Source organism: Podarcis erhardii (assembly GCF_964252035.2).
Source record: "Podarcis erhardii genome assembly, chromosome: 4".
NCBI lineage: Eukaryota > Metazoa > Chordata > Lepidosauria > Squamata > Lacertidae > Podarcis > Podarcis erhardii.
Window position 1 is genome coordinate 33365574 of NC_138508.1, and position 16232 is coordinate 33381805.

Here is a 16232-nt window from a genome sequence, read left to right on the forward strand (position 1 = left end):
GCCATTGGTCTATGCCTCTCTCGACTCCTCCCCTGCTGGATCTGCTATTGGTCATCGGACCTCAGCAAGCGCTTTCCCTTCTCCCACCCCTCCGAGGTCATTTAAGTTTATGAAAGAAATAAATAAATAAAGGGAGAAATAGAAATGCGTAGAAAAGGAGAGGGGTGTGTGTGTGTGGAGGCCTCGCAACCTAACCTGCTAGGCGGCGTGAAGAGACGCATTTTCAGCCAATCATTGGTCACCCTGGCAGTCAGCCCGGGCAAATAAAACACAAGTTATTAAGCAGGTCAGCCTTAACCATACGTATATTCTCCAATGATAAGCATCGGTGGCGCTTGATCGACAGGCGTCAAGACCAATACACCGGGGACAAAGCGGATTTGTTTTTCCTCAGGGCCGGAGCTCCTCCAATGGGGAGGGCAGCAAATTAAAGGCGGATGGAAAGAGGCGGACTGCACGGCTGTTTGTAGACGCGAGGCTCCTCTGGGAGTGGCACGGCTGTCAACTAATGGGGGATATGAGCGGGGATGGCGGGGCGGGACTAAGAGCCAATGAGAGACTCGCCTGAGGGGAGGGTGGTGGCCGTCCCTACATTAAAGTGTTGAATTGGCGTGGGAGGCTGACAGAAGATGAGAGAGGTACCCGCGCTTCCGGGGTCAGCGGGGGGTGAGGAGGTGTGGCTAGCTTCGGCTCCGCCCTCTCGAGGGGTTGCGAGAGGGGAGATGCTGTTGGTGGGAGGGGGGAGTTGAAGTGGGGGGGGGAGGAAAGGGAGGCAAAAGTTCTCTGGGGAGAAAAAAATAGGGCGCGCGCAAAAAAATATAAAAAAAATAAAAGTTTGGCGGCGCCCGAGGGACGGCGCAGCCCTTTGACGGTCTACTCGGAAGTAAGCCCCACTGTGCTCAATGGGCTTACTCGCGGGTAAGAGTGCCTGCCGTCCCTCCGAGTGTCTCCATTCGGAAGGGAGTTGAGCCCGGGGCTTGTAAACTCTCAAAAGTGCCTAAGTGCGGTGGCACTTAGGTGGGAAGCAAGGCCGGCGAAACTGAGGAGACGTCTCTCCTAGGATTACGCCTTGAATGAAGGCTGCAACCCAGTGCGCACTTTCTTCCCGCTCCTCGGAGTAAAGCTCTCAGGGCGACTTACTTCCGAGTAAACCCGCACACACACAAAAAATAACCTCCCTCCACTGAGATTTTACTGTGGCGTAAGCTTTCTTTCTGAGGCGCGAAGTATTATTTTCATTTGACATAAATAATACTTCGCGCTGAAAGACACATGCGCGGGTACGGAGAAAATTAAATTGTGAAATGCGGGGATAAAAGCGAGCTCAGACCCCAGCGAACTTTTGCCAGAATTCCCACTATTATTATTATTATTATTATTATTATTATTATTATTATTATTATTATTAGTGTGTTGCTGTTACTCAGTCTCCTCCGATCCAGCAGTTACTGCTGCCGCGTTTGTATTGAAGCAGATGCCCGAGGACTTCTAAGCTTTTTCTTTCTGCAAATCTCCCTGGTGTTTCTGAGGCGTGATTTTAGGACGCTCAAATCTTTTCAGAGCGAAGTGCTTAAGATTCTTCTCCTCTAAGCATATGGTCTGGTTAGGAGGTTAACAAAAACACACACACACAAAAAGAACTGCTAAATTGATTTCCTAATTCCTCACAACAACAACAACAACATAATAGGAGGGATTTAATTAAAGTTGAACATGCGGAAAGGGCTCTCGTTTCCATTTGAATCTGGATTTTTTATATTCTAAATGATACCAAATTTTCAACTGAAGGCACGTAGCTGGTGCTTGGGGGTAGGGGAAGATGGGGTAAAAAAGCAGGAGTCCCTAGGTGTTAGTGGCACCTGGGAAGTGGGAAGAGTTAAGGCTAGAGTGTGCTAAGTCCACCTTCTGCCACCTATTTAGCCACTCCAGGTTGAGTACCCCTTTCTGCTAATCTCCCATTGGTCACCTGAGCTGTCGATTTAGCTCTGGAGACTATCCAGGAGCTGGAAATCTTCTTGCATTTGAAGGGCTGGGTAGGAGGCTATAGAGTGGGCAATGCCTGCTGTGGCCCTTTTCCTCTCTCCCTGGTTTTGACTGTCTAGGCTCAACCCTTCTTTCTAGTCCCCTAAACCAAGTCCTGCTCTTTCTCTCGTTTCTACCCACCCGTGTTTACAGAATGAGAAAAATAACTCTATTTTCCCAAACTCAAAAAACTTCAATTCAGTGCTGAATTTGAGTGAGAAAGGAATGTAAGAATGCAAGAAGAGGAAAGAGAGTGAGGAGTTACAGGGGAAGGGAAAAAGCTGAACCGAGCTACATGGGTGGTAGTGTTGCAGAACTTGAAAGGAGGGGTCAAAGCCGGGCAACTTCACATTGTCTATGGGTGCTTACTGAAAGAAAGAAAGAAAAGGACCAATATTTTCCATGTTGAGCCCTGAATGGGCAGTAATCTGAACATAATTCTTGAGAAAGGGATTCAACCTGTGGTTCTATGCACGCTTGATTGGAAATTTCTGAGAGGCTGCTGCTAGGCTCTTACGGGGGGGGGGGGGGAGTGCCACAAGACTCTCTTGACTGTTTTAGTTGAAAGTAAATTCCATTAAAGTCAGTGAGACTTGCTTCTGAGCAAACATGTATAGGATTGGGCTATAAATGGCCTTGCTGTGCGAACTGCAAAGACACCTTAAGCTAAATTTGGAAACAGCAAGGAAACATATTTTCAGGACAATAATTAAGTTGGAAAGTTATCCACTATTATCAAGATCACAAATACAAATTTCAAATGATTTGCCAACAGGAAAAATCCTAGGTGCCTAGAAATTTGATATTCTGCTGGAGAAGAATTTGAAGTATTTTATGTAACTCTGCTTTATAAACAGATAGGTACTTAATGCATATTGCAGCCCAGTCCTAGCCATGTCTACTCAGAAATAAAGTCTATTTAATGTTTAATCCAATAGGTCTTACTGCTAGCAAGTGGGGCTAAGATTGCAGCTGTCATCAACTTTTTTTCATAAAGAGTGAAACATGTTGGGTGTCTCCTCTTTTTTCTAAGAAAGCTTATGAGATTATTTTCCCATTTTATTTCTAATGTGTCATTCTTTCTGGATTAATTCATTTTGAATTATTTTGTGATAACTGATTTGGATTCATGACTTCAGTAAATGATCTTTAGAAAGGTAAAACAAGTCCCTCTTTTGTACCATTCCATCTGTCGCCCCATGACTGTGATTGCTACTGTGTCATTAATTTGTAATTAATACCAGAGCTTACCTTTCAGAAGTAAATCTTTTTTCTGGCACAAAACTCATCTTTTTTTAAGAATTGGAACTTTTGACTTTGCTATATATTGCATTCTAAAAAATGTGGATGTGTGAAACAGCAGAATTTAGGAAGTCTGATAGGTAAATCCATTGGAGCCTTTAAGGAAGACTTAGTTGCCCTATAATTTGTGGTTTGGCTTGTTTATTTAGTCTGAAGCTGCCTACACATACAATTCATTTACCTTTGCTATCAGAAAGTGGGAGATGGGGATCCTATTAATTAAATTACAAAAAACCCCACAAAAAACCACACCTTGAGCTGGCCTTGGGAATGTGCTGACCCATCTCAAAGGCTAAAGAAATACATTTTGTTTCTGTTATAAAACAGTAATTACTAGATCTTGTAATGAGTCCCTTGAATGTCAATAGTGGTATCATAAATATACACCTGCCTATTCCGACATTTGTAAATTCTTGGTAATTGTGACCTGCCCAAATGGTGAAAGAAATCCATGTTAGTGACCTGTACAATTGCTTTAAGGACACCCTAGAATCTTCCTTCATGGCCACAGAAAGGACAGTCCCAATTTATCTCAATGGGCATTTGCACTTTAAATATCACAGTGTAAAACTTCACTATATACACACATATTTCTATTCCTTTAATTATTTTCTCCTTTGCCAGCTATGAAGTTTAAATTCTATATAAACAGACATCAATATTCCCTTCATGAAACATCTTTATTTAATTCCCATTGGAAGTCTCCTCGTCCAAGTGAATGCATTGGGTATATCCCCAAATGGTTAATGTGTTTCAAAGCCACCCATATTAGATCAGAAATCTGGTCCAGTGACCTAAGATATGCCTGAAAATGGGCCATATTTTAAAGATGGAGCAAGGAGTGCCTCTTAAGAAAAGTTGACATTCCAGCACAAAGCAAGCCAAACCACAAATGATATGGAAAATTGGGTGTGGGAGTTCTACTGCATTTTTTTCATACTTGAATCAGCCTTGGTAGAGATGGCACCTCTGCTAGGAGCCATGAACAATAATCTGTGCTGCAGAATGCAAACTTTAGTATAATATACAAGTAATGACTGATAGTTAATTATATTCTCTGAGAAAACTGAGAATTATGAAGTGATATTATGCTCGTACAATACTACAAGAAGCACGAAACACTAAAAATAGTAAAGTTCCCCCTTACAAATAGTATCTAAATACAGTATCCCTATGAAGATTCTCTAGTCTTTCCCTTTAGTCAAAGGTTGCCTCCCCAGCCCCCACCCAACCCTTGCAATCTTTGGAGGTAGGAAATGAACAACCAGAGCCTGACTAACCAAGTGAGTGTTGCCCTTGGCCTAAACAGTTGTATGTGTATACAATATTTTACTGGTTTGTTTGGAAAAACAAATTGACAGTGTTCTTAAACACAATTTCACCATGAATGTTTAGATAGCTTTGTGGGAAAACAGTATAAATGTACTTATATATACTTTGTAGAAATGCACTTCTTAAATCACAAATGCTTGCCTCACATGCCTATATATATATATATATACACACACACACACATACATATACACACACATATGTATAAGAACTATTCATGTGGTGCACTAACATATTCACTGTTCTTCTTAAAACTTTAACCTCTGCCCAGAAATATTTTCTTCTTTTGCATTCTAAGTGTTCAGTTGTTCAACAAAAAGAAAGCAGGCAGTCTTTCAGAAGTAAATACATAGCTGCAGAAATTGTTTGTTGTCTCATAGCCATTTTCATTCCTGTGACTTTGCAAAAGGTACTTGCAGGGATTGCAGTTTGTTTGTTTCCTCCCAATATATACTAATGGTTACAATACTTTACATCCTCCTGATGCTGCTGAACTACAGCTCTCACCACTGGCCATGCTGGCTGGGGCTGATGGGAGTTAGAGTCCAACGACATCTGTTAGGTAAAGGTACCCTTGCCCGTACAGGCCAGTCTTGCCAGACTCTAGGGTTGTGCGCTCATCTCACTCTATAGGCCGGGAGCCAGCGCTGTCCGCAGACACTTCCGGGTCACGTGGCCAGAGTGACAAGCTGCATCTGGCGAACCAGCGCAGCACACGGAACGCCGTTTACCTTCCCGCTGGTAAGCGGTCCCTATTTATCTACTTGCACCCGGAGGTGCTTTCGAACTGCTAGGTTGGCAGGCGCTGGGACCGGACGACGGGAGTGCACCCCGCCGTGGGGATTCGAACCGCCGACCATGCGATCGGCAAGTCCTAGGCGCTGAGGTTTTACCCACAGCGCCACCCACGTCCCTAACGACATCTGTTAGCTGCGCCCTAATTTAAGGTGCTGATACTTTGATTCTGCATCTAGGCATGAGAGACCCAAAGCACACAAAACCATCACCTTGCAAGTATTCATGCTGTACTACAGACAGAAACAATACCTCAAGGATCAAGCTAGGCCTTCGTCCTTGATATTCAGTAAAAATGTATCCATTTCACACATAGTGAAAAACCAAGAATGAGACATAAATTGCTTATGTCTATAGCTACAAAAAGAGCACATATTGACAGAAATAGATATGAGATATGTCTTCCTGCAGTTTCCCATCAACATAAAGAATAGTGTGAGAAACTAGTTTGTTATGCCTTCATGCAGAACATCTTCCTTTGTACAAAATATGCTACCTCATTCTTAGCACACATATGTATATTTCTCCCTTTCTTGAAAGTAGTTCCATCATTCAGAATGTACAACTTGGGAGTGACGCAACAGATTGTTGCAGTGTGTCCTCAACCCCCTAACAGAAGCGCACCTGTTCAGGCCATCTGCCAACAGGCTCAGGATAGGAGCTGGCTGCTAGTCCAAACCTAAACCTTTCTTGCTATACAACTTGGTGGAGAAAACAAGGCTGGGGCAAAGTTAAGAGTTTTTTAATCTTGTAGTGTGCATCCCCTAACCCTAATAATTGCCTTCAGGATACTCTCACCTGTTAAGCTCTTAAACAGGCCAATTTATTCTCTTTCTCTCAGCTGACAAAGATCCCATGGCTCAACTGCCCTTTAGCATGAATTTCAATAATAGACTTACATAAGTCGTATTAAAATGTGTTAAATTGTTTGTGATTCTTATATGCCACCCTTCCTTCCAAAAAAGGAGCCCCAGAGCGGCTACCAATATAAATTAGCACCAGAGCAGATTTTGGGGGCATAGAGGAAGAGGAAGGGGAAGACCTGCTGCTTGTGCAACACTGGGTTCAACGGCTAAACACACAAGATACTTACCGTATTTTTCGCTCTATAAGACGCACCCGACCATAAGACGCACCTAGTTTTTAGAGGAGGAAAACAAGAAAAAAAATATTCTGAATCAAATGTTGTTGAAGTGGCTTTGCGCGGCTATCGCTGAAGCCAGAACAGCAAGAGGGGTTGCTGCGCAGTAATCTCTCTTGCTGTTTGGGCCTCAGCGATAGCTGCACAGCCTGCGTTCGCTCCATAAGACGCACACACATTCCCCCTTACTTTTTAGGAGGGGAAAAGTGTGTCTTATAGAGCGAAAAATGCGGTATTAGAGTGTGCTAGTGTGGATTGTTTAAATATTTTGTAGTTTGTTAATCATATACTCTTTAATCAATTAATCCATTATATTTAAATAAATTGGCATTTCATGAAACAATGAACATAGATGCCTTTTGATAACATATAATGTAATGTTTATTTTAAGAAAAAGCTTATTCCTCATTTTTAGAAGACGCGGTTGTGTAGGGTACTCAGCAGAATAAAACCATTCCTTGAAAAAGCAGACAACTGTGTACTTTAACTTTGCACCTCGCCAATGAAAATTTGTCTCTGCTTATTTTAAATGCCTGTTACAAAATTTAAAGATACTTATTTAAAAACAACCAACAGACAAATTTTATACGTTTACTCAGAAATAATTCTCATAGAGCTCAGTGGGGCTTACTCCTAGGAAAATGTGTTTTGGATTGCAGCCTAAACCCTGCACACTTTGGGCACAATCTATCAGAAAACTGTACTGTGACATCCTCTTTGATTTGAATGGCACCATGCAAGTGTAGCAGTTGGCCTGGAACAACCCCTATTCAGATCACTGGGGTTGCAAAGGAGAAGCTTGTGCTCGATTGTGCAGTTAGTTACAGTGTCTTCTTCAGCTTGGAAGTATCCTTCATTTTATACATAAGGAAAACTTGATACTTTCAATGAAATACGTGTGTTTATTTAGAAATAAGTCCCATAAAGCTCAGTGGCGTTTACTCCTAGGAAATTGGATATGAGATTGCAACCTTAGTCTAAGTCTGCGATCCTATACCAAAGTTTCCTTGGACAAAGTCCCATTGACTACAATAGGACCTACATCTGAATAAACATGTATAGGATTGTGCTGTAAATGATTTGTGATTTAAATACAGAGTATGCTGACTTTCATGTTTACTTCATCTAAACACACAGAAGTGCTTGTGGTGGAGACAAATCCTGTAAAATTAAGCCATTCTCTTTTGTAATACTTTGAAACAATGTAATGTAAGCATTTTTAGGCATAATAGGAATTGTGAGAGCTGGTAAAATGGACCAGGTCTGAAAGATACCCCAGAAGCTAAATTTCCAGATCAAAGGAACAGCTATGGGAAGAGGAAAAACCTTTTATTTCAGAAATGTGATTATTTACAGTAGAATCTTCACATTTCAATAGTCTTTGAATTTCTGAAGTGTATTTTTATATACAAATCATATCTTAAAATTAAGAGGATAAGGCTCTGCATTTCAGCAGCGATTTATGTCTCTTGGTCTGAATTGGCTTTGCAAACATTAATAAATTAAGGTGAAAAAGCTCATTGTGGTAGAAAATATCCTATCTTAATAGATGAGAAAACTTAAACATGAGAAGGTTAATGGCATTATTGTCTATAGATCTTCAATGCCTTTTGAAATTTAGGGATAGATTCTAAGGGGGGAAATGACATCAGTTTACTGACAGATGAATAGTACTCTACAACTGAAGTTGGCAAGCATCTTTAAATGGGATATGGTGATATGAAATCCCTGAGCATTTTTAAGTGTGCTCCTCATAATACCTTGCAACTTAAAAAGCACACCTTGACTCATACTCACATTGAATTAAGTCATCTGGAATTTTACTGTAGGAAATGAAAAAGGTTTCAATATTCAATGATCAATAGTAACATTGGAAATGAAACAAATTGGTATTGGTATTTCATGTCAAAATGAATGGCATATCCATGTGGGAGCAGGCAATGTATTAAACACTTTTGGGCCAGCCATTTCGTGGTTCAAATTCCAAGGTTGCAATCTTCATAATGGCAAAGATGTTGACATGTAGCTGAGATTCTGGTAATTATTAGTAGCAGGGATGCTTCTGAATTCCTCGTTGGTCCTGAATTTAACAGTTCTCATTTACCTTCTCCTGCTTGTGGATTAGCACCAACACACATACATGCTCTCTACCATTCTTGTAGGTTGGATTTTCAGAACCACTAAAATCCATTGTGCATGGATTGTTTGCTCTTGAAACACTTCCCATTTCTCCTGTTCACATATTTGTTTTTAATTTGGCTACACCATGCTCCAAGCTTATGTAGACAGCTGGCACCGCCTCTGTGTACAGGGCACATGCGCTGCCCCAGGCGCCCGATCGGCTTGCTCTGACGCTGTTGCGACTTGCTAGTATTCATCTACTATCCACCCTATTCGCTTGTAATTTGTTTTAGCTGATCATAATATTGTATTTTACAATTGTTGTAACCAGACCTTTGACCATATGGTGAAGAGTGGGTAAGAAATCCAGTAAGAAGTAGAATAGTATAGGCTCTGGATTTCTTTCTTTTTATCTATTCTGCTTGATGAACTCTAGGAAGCCAGAAAGGGCTTTATGCAGGTGATTAGATAGCAAACACACACACAAAAAACCCCAATAGTAATGTGCAAGGTTATTTGTGTGCAAAAAAATTCACACAAAAAGAATTGCAAGAAAGTGGAGTAAGAGTACATGGCCCATGTTCTGAAATGCCTTAATGAAATTGTACATGTAAAATCAGAAAACAGAATGCAGTACAAAATATGGGACAGAAGGAACCCATGGAAGAATTACAAATGGGGATGGGGAGTCAGTTTGACTATTGCCAATAATGTGAAAACGTACAATAGTTAGGTTAAACTGTACAGCAGGCAAGTGAATCTAAAGCTCCAAGGTGTCATTCCTCTCTTGGGATCATTAAACACATTCACTCCTCTTGTTACAACAAAAAAAATCATACAAAGGGTTGCTTAGGCATATTAGATGTCCTTAGACACTTTAATAAAGCCCCAAATATGTGGGATGCTATGATTATGACTTTTTATTAAAAAAGGAGGGGTGAGAATCGTGTTCTTTTCAATTTGAGGCTGATGGTGCTACAAAAAAATACGTTGCAATTATCATATATAGGTGACACTGACTATAGTGCGAGAAGGAGAGGCCTGCAAAAACGCTTTTGTTAAACCATTTTTCAGCACACAAAAGCACTTGATTGGCACTTCACTGATTTAATAGCCCATTTGTAATGCAGAAAGAACATCACTGAAGACTTTAGCATTATCCCAAATCTAATAATTGAATTTGTAGGTGCAAAAACCCAAGATTTCTAACACACAGGAAATCTTTTGGAGAGCATGAAACAGAGAAGTTGTGATTTTAATGTGTTGTATTTTATCCTTGTGGTTCTTAATGTAACAGACTAGGGAATTAGGAAATTTTGGTTTTGTTACTGCATGTTCTTCTGATGTCTGCAGCAAATTTGTGCTGCAATCCTGAATTCATTTACCAAGGACTAAATTCCATTGAACACACATTGGTTTGCTTTTTTTAAAAAAAGAAACAAAAAACCAGTGGGTCCAATAATAAGCTGAAAACTTCACTGTCAGTTTATGAAATTGTAATTGAAATGTGAAAATAAGTCCCTTTTATGGGAGATGGGATTCCAAGCCAGTTTGTTTCAATGGAATTAAATGGAAATTATTATTTTTTTCTCTCTGTCAGATGTTCTTAGGCCCACCGGTAATTTTGCGTAGCATGATTTCCCTCTCTTTTAACATTGCAATAATCCTGTGAGGTAGGAAAGAGACAAAAAATACAACTACCAATATCTTTATGCAGCTCTATGGTGCAGCCATACTGTGTACTGTACAGTTTTGACTCGCGCAAGAGCATGACGCCAAAAGACCCATTTCTTTCATGAGCAGCAGCACTACTGCAAGCGCAAGCGCTGGCTACAAACACCAAGCTCAGCAGCAGGGGCGCTGGAGGGGGAAAACAGGACATACCAGGATTGAATCAGAAGCTGGGATGGCTTCTGTAATTCTGGGGTGTCCTGGGGAAATCAAGATGGCTGAAGGGTATGGGCAGTATGTCTCCGAACAACAGAAACGGAGAGCTATTGCCCTCATGAGCTACCTTTGGACTTGTCAGAGACCGCTTCGGAAAATAGAATGCTGGACTAGCAGAGCTTTTTTTAGTTTGCATACTCTCAGTCTAAATTCTCATATTAAGTTTTGGGGCAGAGTCAGAATTTAAATCCTGGTCTCCCTGCCATGGACCAGCTCTATAGCTATTACATTATCAACTTCCCTGGGTGAGAGAAGCAAGGTAGGCAGACAAAGACACATCTACTTGGTTGCTCCCAAATCAGCAGGAAGTAGCTGCTTCCCCTTCTCCCTCTATGCTTGCAAGAGCAAACCATTATCTGTGTGAACCCTCAGAATAGGGCTTAATAGAAATAATAATAAAAATAGGCCTACTTATCATACATGGGGGAAGTGCAACAGAAGTGAGAAACTTCTGTCTCGCACATGTACACTAGTTTGTTTGGGGAGAAATTTTCTTTAGAAGCACATCGCTTGTTGAGATATCAGGTTTTAATTGGGCCACTAAAATAAGAATCGTGGTTGAGCAAGTGTTTCCTTAAGTACTAATAGTCTGTTGCCAGGGTACTCTATAAATACAGATTTTACTAAGGCATATAGGTCATAATAGTTTGCAATAGTTTATGTGGTGCTAATTGTATCATTATCTATTAATACTATTAAACGTCAATATCTACGCTTAACAGGATCAGCTTAGTTTCTCAAAATGAAGCAGGCTATTTTTGTTTTGGCTGCAATAATGTAGGTGTGTTATTTTAGATGGGCCGCAAATGAGATTTTTAAATGTTTAGTTATTTATTTTTGTGTTCTTGTATACCATTTTTCGTACAAAACAAATGAAAACAAAAAACAAGTGACTTCAAACTGGTTCACATAAAAGCAAATAAGTAGGAATCACAAACACAGACACAAAGAATACAATTAAAAACCAACAAAATCATGACGATCTGTATAAAATACAGAAAGACTAGAGGTTGGAAAGTAGGGGTTGGGGAAGAGTCAAATTAAACTGGGAAAGATTGAAAGCACAAACAAGTTTTTGCCATGTGTTTGAAACCCATCAGTGTCATGAACATCCTCACCTCCACAGGAAGGAAGTTTTACCAAGTTTCTAAAACAAAACCTATTCTTTTTGTGTTGTGTGATTCCTGCAGCACTCTACTCAGAGTCTTGATGCTGCTGATGCTAGTTTATACTTATTTTTATAGTTTGTGTTTTTCACGCGCTTTTGAATTGGGTTCTCCCTCCCCCATTGCCTGCTCATTGGTGAATATGCAAGGTGTTGCTGTCATTTTTTAAACTCCCATAAAAACAAATACTATATACAGTCATACCTCGGGTTACGATCGCTGCGGGTTGCGTGTTTTCGGGTTGCGGACCGCGCCGAACCCGGAAGTACTGGAATGGGTTACTTCCGGGTTTCAGTGCTTGCGCATGAGCAAAAGTGCAAAATAACATCATGTGCAGAAGCGGCGAATCATGTGGTGCGCACGTGCGCAGATGTGGCACTTCAGGCTGCGGGTTGCAAACATGCCTCCTGCATGGATCACGTTCGCAACCGGAGGTATAACTGTACTGTAACTAACTCTAACTGTACTATCTTCAAAGTGCACAAATCACATTAACCCAAACTATAAAAAAAAAAAACCATGAGCTTGCTGGCACTCAGTTTCTGGCTCCTTTTTAAACATTTAAAATATGTTTGATTTCTTTCTTGTAGCTCCTGCGACTTGTGCCCACCTCTTGTGACAGTATTTTAGACTGGCTTCCCACAAGAGCTTACAAATCAAGCAGGTTAATGTCTTCATTAAAACTGAATTGCAGTTTACTTTGGGAAAAAAACATATTTAATATTTCAAGATATTGAACACTAAACTACTATTAAGCTTTAACTAATGCATTTACTTTGCTGACACTTACTCTCCGATGGGACATGTAGCTCAAGTTAATGTCACTAGAAGTGATGTTTAGGGCTTCGGGAGACTGTTTCAAACCCACTCTTAGATGATTTTACTTTCAAACCCACTCTCTGCACTTGAGAAAAAGTTTTAAATAAGTGATCCCACTTCTTCAGCAGCCCTATTTTAGAAACACAGTCAGTGCTGTCCCTTGTATTGGTTCAAGAAGTATAGGGGGCAGATGAAGCAATATGGAGAGGGAGGGTAGTTAGTTTTTGGATTTTGAGAAAATAATCAGTGGCAATTGACAGGGTAAAAAAAGGATGTTACATTGCACCAAGAATAATTAAATCCGTATGTTTGCAAGACTGACACTTGTCCTAGTAAGGAAGCTTGAACGGCATTCTGTGGGGAAAGCATCCTCCCCATTACCCTGCCCAAGTTCCATGCAAGTTTTCTGGGGTATAGGGATGCGTGTTTTAAGTACACTGGTACCTTGGTTTCCCCAGAGTGGCTGGGGAAACTCAGCCAGATGGACGGGGTATAAATAAATTATTACTATTACTATTACTACTACTACTATTATTATTATTATTATTATTATTATTATTATTATTAATTATTACAACCATAATCTGTTCTGGAGGTCCGCTTGTAAACCTAAACAAGTTGTAACCCAAGGCACGCTTTCACCAATGGGGCCTCAAAAAAAATTTGTTCGTAATCCAAAAAAAGAAAAAATGGGTTGTAATCCAAAAAAAGGTGGCAAACCAGGACACACACTTGTGGGTTTGACACGTTTGTAATCCAAAACGTATGCAAACCAAACCAAGGTACCACTGTATCTTCTGTTTCAACAGATAGATTTTAAAGGAATTTCAGAGTTGCACTTTTTCCTTTATTTCTTCATATGTTGTTGGCTCAAATGTGCACAGCAAGAAAATAGGGGCAAGCTATGTTAGGAACAGCAAGTTAGACCTTGTACAGTGCCTAGAGGCAGCTCTGTCAAGTACAGCTAAGGCAGAGGGACATTGCCTTCCCTGGCCTGCATAATAGCAGATTATTTTTGTGATTCAAGATTGCACCCCAGTTAAGGAGAATTAGGGTATTCTGGCTTTTACTGATTACTGGTAGCCAGCCTGGGTATCCTTCTATGAGCTTCTCTTTAATGATGTGCAGTATATCTGAGCATTCTTTGATCAAAACACCTGGATTTTCATAAATTTTCCTGCTTTGCTTGAGGAATCATGTCCGCTTTATGGTATTCTGTGGGGAGGCTTTTATCTATCAGGGATGGGGAGCCTGTGCTTAGTCCAACGATATGTGGAGGGCCACAGCTTCCCCTTTCCCTAATCACACCGCTTCTGGTTTCAGGAATGGAGTACAAATAAATATTGACACAAATGCTGACTGTATTAACCAACCAGTGTGTTTTTTCCAACACAGTGCTAAGTCGGAGTCCGTCCAAGCATTACCGGTAGTGCAGTGAGACACCCCCCCCCGCCCCACTGCACTTCCTAAATCTGTTCTAGGAGTTTCCCCAACCATCTGAAGCAAATTTGGGAAGGATGCATGGCGTATGTGGGGAGAGGAGGCGAAGAGTCTTATTGCTCTAGCAATAATCCTTAAACTGATGGGACAAGTTAGAATACCACCCAATGTAACATTATTTGTTTTATAAGTAAGCATTTATCTTAGATCTTGAAAACAGAAATAAAAAAAACTTCTGTCTTACTTTTTTCATAACCTTGTTAACAGCTTTAAAGTTAGATGAAACAAATGCCATTCTGCCTTTAAAAGTGCAATGATTTCTCTGCTTTATTTTTAACCATGTTGTGTTTGTTTCTGGGAGGCAAATAGAAATTAAGGCCAACCTGAAATTCCTAGCTGTAAGTCTCCAAACAGTACAGCTAGCTTGTATTTTTCTTCTTTGAAGAGTCAAGCAGACATAAATTTCTAGCCAAATCTTCTGAGCCTCCTTTTTTTTTTTAGTCCGAGAAACTGATGCTCAAACAAGTTTATCCAAGGGCACTTGCTTCATTAGAACTAGGATTGTATTTCAGGGACCTGTCCTGAAAGTTGCTCCAACACCTTTTAAAATATTTTACAAGCATCTCTGCATAGGTCATGTTCATAACTATGCAAGTAAAGAGTAATATAGCTGCACGGATTAAGCAAATTGCCTTACATTTGCACTTACTAAGCCTTTTCTTGGTTAAAAATTATTTCTCACTTTAAAACAATGTGTGTATTCAAGGATTGGAATAATTGTTACCTACAAGCACAGCTGTCAGCAACAGAAATGGATGTTTCCTTTGCAGAACAGCAGTTTGCTCATATTGGTCTCTTCAAGCATTTAGCTTGAAAATAGATTGATCAGTAAGAGAGTCCTACAGATGTAGGAAGCCATTATCAATGATCAAGACCATGGGTAGGCAAACTAAGGCCCGGAGGCCAGATCCGGCCCAATCGCCTTCTAAATCCGGCCCGCAAACAGTATGGGAATTAGCGTGTTTTTACATGAGTAGAATGTGTCCTTTTATTTAAAATGCATGTCTGGGTTATTTGTGGGGCATAGGAATTAGTTCTTTTTCCCCCAAAATATAGTCCGGCCCCCCACAAGGTCTGAGGGACAGTGGACCGGCCCCCTGCTGAAAAAGTTTGCTGTCCCCTGATCAAGACTCTAGCTTTCTAGCATCCATTAGTTCTCAAGGTTCTTTCAATTTTTCTTTTGACTGATCTCTCACTCTGGAGATAACATGTAACACACATGCTACTAAAGCATGAAAAAGTTGACATTTGGGGTCTAACCCATTTTGCCTATCATTTACCACAACCAAGTGTTGGTTTGCTGGGTATTGGCAGTTCTTGTTAAAGTGGGGAAATATGTGAACACCTGGACTAATGACAGTTACAAGTTGTGATGCTTTCCTATAATGCAGTTGTTTAATTGGAGCACAACATGGGGCTGCTCTGTCTATACCAAACCTTTCTTACGAAATGCAGATTATATTTGTGTAAGATTGTTCAAGGAGCTTTTCTGAGAAGAGGGGCTTACATCTCAAAACTACAAAAGCATGAGGAATGTTTTCAGATGTTGTGAATTGTTCAGAATCAAGAATACTGCCTTAAAGGGAGAGAGATGCAGCAAGTCCAAAATGCCTGGCCTTTGCTACAAGTTCCTCTCATAAGAAAACTTCATTAGGAATATTACCTTGCCTAAGTAAGAATAAAATTAGATTTACAAAATGGAAAATACATTGATGTTGTTATTAATAACAGTGTTAATAAACGTTATTACTTGTGCTGACTAATGGGGCTTATTCGAACAATACAGAACTAAGTAGTTCTGGGACAAAGCATTCTGAATGCCTTCATTCGTTATAATCGTGGATTAAGTACTGTTGAGGTTCCTGTCACTTTGTTTTATTAGAAAATGCTGCTTATTTTACTGAGGCATGCTGCCTAAACCTGAGGGTGTTGTTTTTAAAATCCATAAACAATGCTGAGCTCTTGTCAGAAAAAAAGCCACATTGAATAGATCTGAGTCTAAAACTACTTCAGTTATATACAGCACTACATAAATCAATTCCTTGAAGTATTACATTTTTTTTTTAAGGCCCCCCAATCTCATCTGG

The 16232-nt window shown here is 40.3% G+C and overlaps 1 protein-coding gene across 5 annotated transcripts in view; it reads left to right on the forward strand.

The window, feature by feature from the left end:
- ZBTB20 (zinc finger and BTB domain containing 20) overlaps positions 1-16232 on the forward strand; it is a 633941-nt gene that overhangs the window by 125745 nt on the left and 491964 nt on the right. For 2 of the 5 annotated variants that reach the window (XM_081859688.1, XM_081859680.1), the window contains exon 1: positions 572-638. The exons of 1 other annotated variant lie outside the window; for it this stretch is intronic. The gene's annotated coding sequence lies outside the window, so the exon portion shown is untranslated. Of the gene's footprint in view, positions 1-571; positions 639-16232 lie in introns of those variants that run through there. 2 more of the 5 variants (XM_081859691.1, XM_081859681.1) reach the window with 2 other exon arrangements.